General features: G+C 39.8%; 1 protein-coding gene across 1 annotated transcript in view; it reads left to right on the top strand.

Annotated features, from left to right (window-relative positions):
• arl8ba (ADP-ribosylation factor-like 8Ba) overlaps positions 1-6,128 on the top strand; it is a 12,918-nt gene that overhangs the window by 1,860 nt on the left and 4,930 nt on the right. The gene's annotated exons all lie outside the window — the stretch shown is intronic.

The following is a 6,128-nucleotide window of genomic DNA, read 5'->3' as shown; positions in this document are numbered from 1 at the left end:
TTTATTTTGTTTAGGCCGAACAACTGATTAATTTATTGATAATAAAACACACAGAAATATGCACGCTCTATTAAGAAACTGGTCCAACTTTTTCCAGGCAGAATGACTTACTATTGATGTAAGAAAGTTTTGTTGGGGAGAAAACAAACCAGCAGTGCATATTTTACTATATATTTAAGTTTAAAAGAAAAGTCTTTACAGAAAACTTAATGGATTTCAGTGCACTTCGTCCACCAGCCCTGTTCCTGATATCAGGTATCGGGCTGGTGGTGTGAGGGGAGGAAGTTGGGTTTGAAACTTACTCTGATTCCTTCTTATAAATGAAGACAGTCGTCAGTAGTAAAGAGCAAGCAGTAGTGCTGATGTGGGGTGGTTCCTCCTTCCTCAGTCATAAGACCGCTCGTTCCAGCTTAGCTTCGTCAGGTGACTCTGTCAAGTCATGTTGCTGTGAAGTGTGTCGCTACCGTACAGCAGACAATGCATGCTCAAAGGAGGGGGGAGAAGGAAATATAAACAGCTTGTTTGTGGTTTTGACTGTTAAAGGGGAACGCCATGATTCTGATTCCTCTGAAGTGGGCTTTTTTTTCTAGTCTTCTTCTACTTCAGTTCACATAAATAAGCATATACAAAGCTGACATTGGGGGCGGGGGGGATCAGTATTTGCTTGTTTGTTTTTTCAAGCAGGTTTCGACAGTAGTTTCACATAAACAGATTTTTTACAGGTCATAAATTTAATCCGACTATTAAAACCTTAACTAACTTGTGGTAATGAGCGTAATTGACTTCATTTTATTAATAAAGTAATGTAAAAAGTGTAGTAGTACAAGAGATCCAGGCGTTTCGTCATAGTAGTATACTAAATTTTTTTCTGTTGCTAACATGACTGTGTTTCTTAAGAAATCCTTATATATTGTAATAGTATAATCTATATACTATTTAATATGGATGTATCACGTGTTACACTTGTTTTTCTGTCCTCTAACGGGCTGGAAACATGCCTGATTAAATGTGTGTGTGAAGTGCTATATGTACTTATTATACCTGTATTGTAACTTGCGTACATTGTGTATATGCCCGTCCGACCTGACACATTTCTAAATAAATCATCGTTTTCAGTCAAAAGTCCACAGTTTTATAGAAGATTATTTATATTTGTGTCTTTCTTCAGTCTGGGCATTCAGTGAAACATGATCCCTACAGTCGGTTTAATATGAGGAAGGTCACCAATATGAAACGTGACATCAAAGTATGCTTGATGTAACTAGGTGTTATTGAGCATGTGTTAATACAGTTTAAACTCATGATATCATGGGATGATGTGCCTTAATTCTTAGATCTGGATATAGGAGGGCAGCCAAGTTCAGGGCATGTGAGCGCTAATGTCGGGAGTTAATGCAATTGTGTGTTGAGTATGACCTGTTCAGTTTTGATTCTCAAATTTGTATGAACAAAAACAGAGATAACATGTTAACAAGCACTTAGGTTTAATAGCCGTATGTAGATGTGATGTAGAACAATTCTACTATTTGTTGGGTTTGTTGTTTCCTGTGTTGTCTTGTAGGTACATGGTTGAAGAGGCAGACGGAAAAAGGTGGAAGTATTCCAGAAACGACATTATATTTATTAGGACAACCTCAGTGCAGGAGATTCTGTAAGTCTTCTTACGAAAACGGAATTGTGTGATCCGGACCAACGCAAAAACGTGTGTTGTGTGTGTGTGTGTGTGTCGTGAGTGAGAGAGATCTTTGAAATGACTATGTGCAGTGGCAGATTTAAAATGTCATGTATTTTAGGTTTTTGGTACTCGGTAACAAAAGGATCTTCCCACTGCTCTAGATGAAAAGCAGCTCATTTGAGGAAAATGTGAGTATGAAAAATTGTGGGAAATACTCTTTTAATTCATTATTTGAAGTGTTTAATTCTGTCATTTAAGTACAGACAATGCAGCTGACCTCTTTTTGTCATGAAGAATGGCTGTATTATAATTTATATTTAGATTTACTGGAAGATAAAAAAGTGGAAGTTTAATTTCAGGAATATTATTAAATCTGGCTGTCTGTAATATATTTCCAATGGGTTTTTTGAAAACTCCGCCCAGAAAAACTATGAAAAGGCGCCCTTAAGCCCCCTTAAAAAAAGAAATCTGATTCTGTTTGGTTGCTTCGTTTCCTAATCTCTTGAATTGTACCTATGGGATCATGCTTATGTAAATTTGATCCCATAGACACTACAATTGACCATTTTTTAAACGTGTGTATAAGTGGTATACTGTAAAGGAAGGGTCCTGCTGCTGTCATATGAGAAAGGTGCTGAGAGTTGAGCTTTAGACTTTAAAGCTGAGATGGAGCTGGAGATTGAATGATGACATTGGATGATCAGTTCAATGCTTTTGCTTATACTTATATTAATGTATTATTTGTATTTGTTCAAGACTTTTCATTCAGATTGGCGGGATATTTCGAGGACAGAGAGATGCTGCTACCTCAAGATGAAAGGGAAATGGTGATTGCAGTTAATTGGCACTGTAGTGTATTCGTCTGGTTGCTTGGCCCAATTATGTGTTATTTTTTTGAAGCATTCAAATCTCTGAACAATTATTGGGTCATTGGGTGTTTGTGAGCACGTTTGTAACTGTGTGGTTAAAGAAGTGCTATATAATAAGCCTTTTACATTATTTAGAATTTGCACCACTTCTGATGATCAGGACTTCTGGAGCACTTCAACGAGAAATTATCTCTTATTTATGAGGGAAACAACACATTGGCTCTAATGCAATCATCTGTGTAGTGCAGTCAGAAAAAGGGCAATTTATTGACAGGTGTGGTTTAAACACAAAACAGCAAACAGCATGAAGTTGGCCATGATCAAATACATCTGTGATATGAGCGATAAGAGGCCTCTCGTAATGACAAAGGACATGTGACACAGACATGAAGAAAAACAAGAGCTTGTGTGATGTAAAAATGGAAGTATGATCCAGAAATGCATAGCCACAAAAAGGCTATACAATCCGATTAACCGACCTAAATGAAGAAAAACGCTTCATGATTAAATTACGGTTGGTTATGCCTCAACTGAGGAAGAAATTATGATGTACCCTGGGGTGTCTAGCTTCGGCAAACTGTACAAGATAATGTATCATGCTCTATATAATAAACGCAGATGAGGCAGAGGTAATGAGTTGAAAGATCAAAGGCTAACTTTCTGGTTGCACAGTACATGTACACACATTGCTACACAAATGAAGTTGGTACTGTGGAATACATGCGTATTGATACCCTTTTTGTGTACTTCAGTATTGGTACAGCATTAACGCCTACAGCTTTGATAACCTTGAATCAAAGAAGCTCAGGCGATACACAATAGCTTCAGCTAGACTGACTTCTTCTAAAACATTGAAAACATTTTATCGAGGGTGTATTGGCATTTACTTGTACAATTGCTCTTCACGGTTTATAAGTGTTTTAAATATTATGAGCCAAAGTTAATGATAAGAATTGTAATCAATAGCCGCTAATTGCACTTACGGTTTTTATTATAATCACAACCTGTACTAAATTCGTCTGTCATGAACAGTACTGTGGGTGTACTGCCAGCCAAAAAAGCCAGGGAGTGAGAGAGAGATGGTGGTGTTTGCCAAAGATCAAACTGTAAAGCCTCACTGTGACATGAGAAAGTGGAGCGGTGGTCATTGAGGAGATCACCGATGAGACAGTGGGTAGAATTCGGGCGGTCAAAAGTGGGGGCGTGATGTCGGGAGCTGACATGGGAAAAAGCGCATGGGAGGTCCCCCAACGTGATGGGTGTGCAGAAAACAAATCAGGAGGGCCCGGGGAAAGGAAACAGGCAGCAGGGATCCACAGGTGGTGGGGCAAAGCAGCCGGAAAGATTGAAAAGAGAAGGGTGTGTTGGGGCCTGAAAAATGAGCGAACGACTCAGAACGGGAAAAGAAAAAAGATGAACGAGTGGAGGAAGGTTGGACTGGCGCGGGGAAAGAAACTGATGAGGGTGGGGTGAAGAACAGAGTCCGGGGTTCACGGGGACCCCAAACTCCACGTCGGTGGCTGAACGCATAGTAGGAGGCGCAATGAGGGTGGCAAGCACCAAAGATAGGTGGAAGGGGGGAGCGCAAGTCGGAGGAGAATGTCAGTGATGGGGGTGCAGAGAAAAGGCCCTGAAGAAAACGGAGGCGCAGATCGGACGCGCTGCAGCGTGGCGATGCAGAGGCACGGCTGGCAGGGGCGTCAGCCAGCAGCGCAAAAAGCCAGGGAGGAGCGGAAAGCACGAGGGTGGCCCAGCTGGTGTGCCATGTGACTGCAGCCACAACCCAATGCGACGCTGGCGCGTCGAGGGACAGGCGGAAATCACCGCGGCAATGGTGCGCGGCACAAAATCGTGGCGCCGGCCCTCGTGATATGTCACAAAGCCGAGAGGCACGACGTTAAAAAAGAGTGGACCAAAGTGAAGGAAGGCAATGTGGCAGATAGCGGACGTCGCAAAGGCTGTCCTGAATGTGGATGTGAAGATACCAATATCGAGTTGAACATGGAGGCAGGGACGGGGGACATACCAGTGGGAGAACACGAAGGCCGTGTGGGTAGTACAACAACACCTGGCTGAAGGAGGGCTGGGTAGTCAAACCAGGGCCGTCACCAGACCAAAATGAAGTTGTCTTCCCCGGGCAAGAGATGGTGCAGAGAGGCCGGAGGGAACAGTCCAGGGCCTGGCCTGGTAGAGTGCCAAACCGGGAGTTGCTCCGATGCCAAGAGCCGGGAGAGAGAGCCAAGGGGGAGTGGTCAAAGGAGGCAACAGGTGGTGGAGAAAAGGGTGCAAGTGAGCCAAGTGTAAGTTGGCGGAAACCCAGGGATGCGGGACACAGATCCCCGGAGTAGAGTGACCTGGACGAAAGGTGCGGGATGGAATGAAAAGTCTTGAAGGGAAGGTAAGGTAACAATGAGAAGTAAAGGCGGTGGGATTGTGGAAGTCATGACGTGTGTAGGAGTGCTACCAAGGAAGTGGAGCCGGTGCACATGGATTGGAGAAGAACCGGGAAGAAGCAAAGTACCTGTGCCCAATTACTCACATGAAGAACAAAGCAAGCGGTGAAGGTGAAACCAAGTAGAGAAAAAAGAAAGGACTTCATAAAATAAAAAGCATGAACTAGACAGTTATGACAACAAATAAAAAAAATAAAATTAGCATATAAAATGTGAGTAATGAAAAATATTGAGAAAAAATCATGACGAAATAGGTCGGCAATATGAAGAAAATACAACAAAGGTGAAATAGAACCACACATGTATGATGTTTTGACAGAGAAAAATTCATTATAGCAACGTAAATAAGAAAGGTACTGAAAAAACAGGTACAACCAAAATCAAAAATAAAAAGTAGAATAATCAAAATAAAATCACAAAATAGAAAACAGAATAATAAACATAATAAAGAAACAAAATAAGAAACAAGATATGTAATATACAAAAAAAACCAAAACCAAAGTCTAAAAATATAATAAACAATGAAAAAACATATCAAAACCATAATAATAAACGAAAAAAAAAATAAAAAAAAACTAAAACTGACCGCACAAAAAATGATGGGAAACCAAATAACAAAATAATTTATTAAATAATTCATGAATTGTTCCAATAAATTATGGAATAATTTAGAAGTAACTAAAATAGTGTAGAAATCTGAAAATATCCAGAAAATAAAGATGAAATAATACTATAAATAAAATATACAAAAATGAGCGAGAAACATTGAAAAGAAATTATTGATAGATATAACATATAGAATAATAACAGTAGCAAATGCAAAGACACAAACACGTCTCAGAATAAAAACATAACAAAAAAAAAATGATATAAAAAAAAAAAAAAAAAAAATGAAGTATAAATATCTTGAAACACAAAAGTTCAACACACAAAACAAACGATACAAAAATCATTCACCACCCGAAGATCATCCCCCTCAAGTAACGACAATTTACAATAAAAAACAATTAATAAAATAAACGCAAAACACACCACCATCAACATCCCACGTCATCCAAATTGAAGTCATGTTGAAACTGGAATTCATGAACACACATACCAACTGATCCCAATTTCATGAACCATAAAGTG

This window comes from Morone saxatilis, unplaced genomic scaffold (genome assembly GCF_004916995.1).
Source record: "Morone saxatilis isolate NCDOM2014 unplaced genomic scaffold, NCSU_SB_2.0 Contig18, whole genome shotgun sequence".
In the NCBI taxonomy this organism is placed as follows: Eukaryota; Metazoa; Chordata; class Actinopteri; family Moronidae; genus Morone; species Morone saxatilis.
This window is presented reverse-complemented; position numbering and strand designations above follow the sequence as displayed.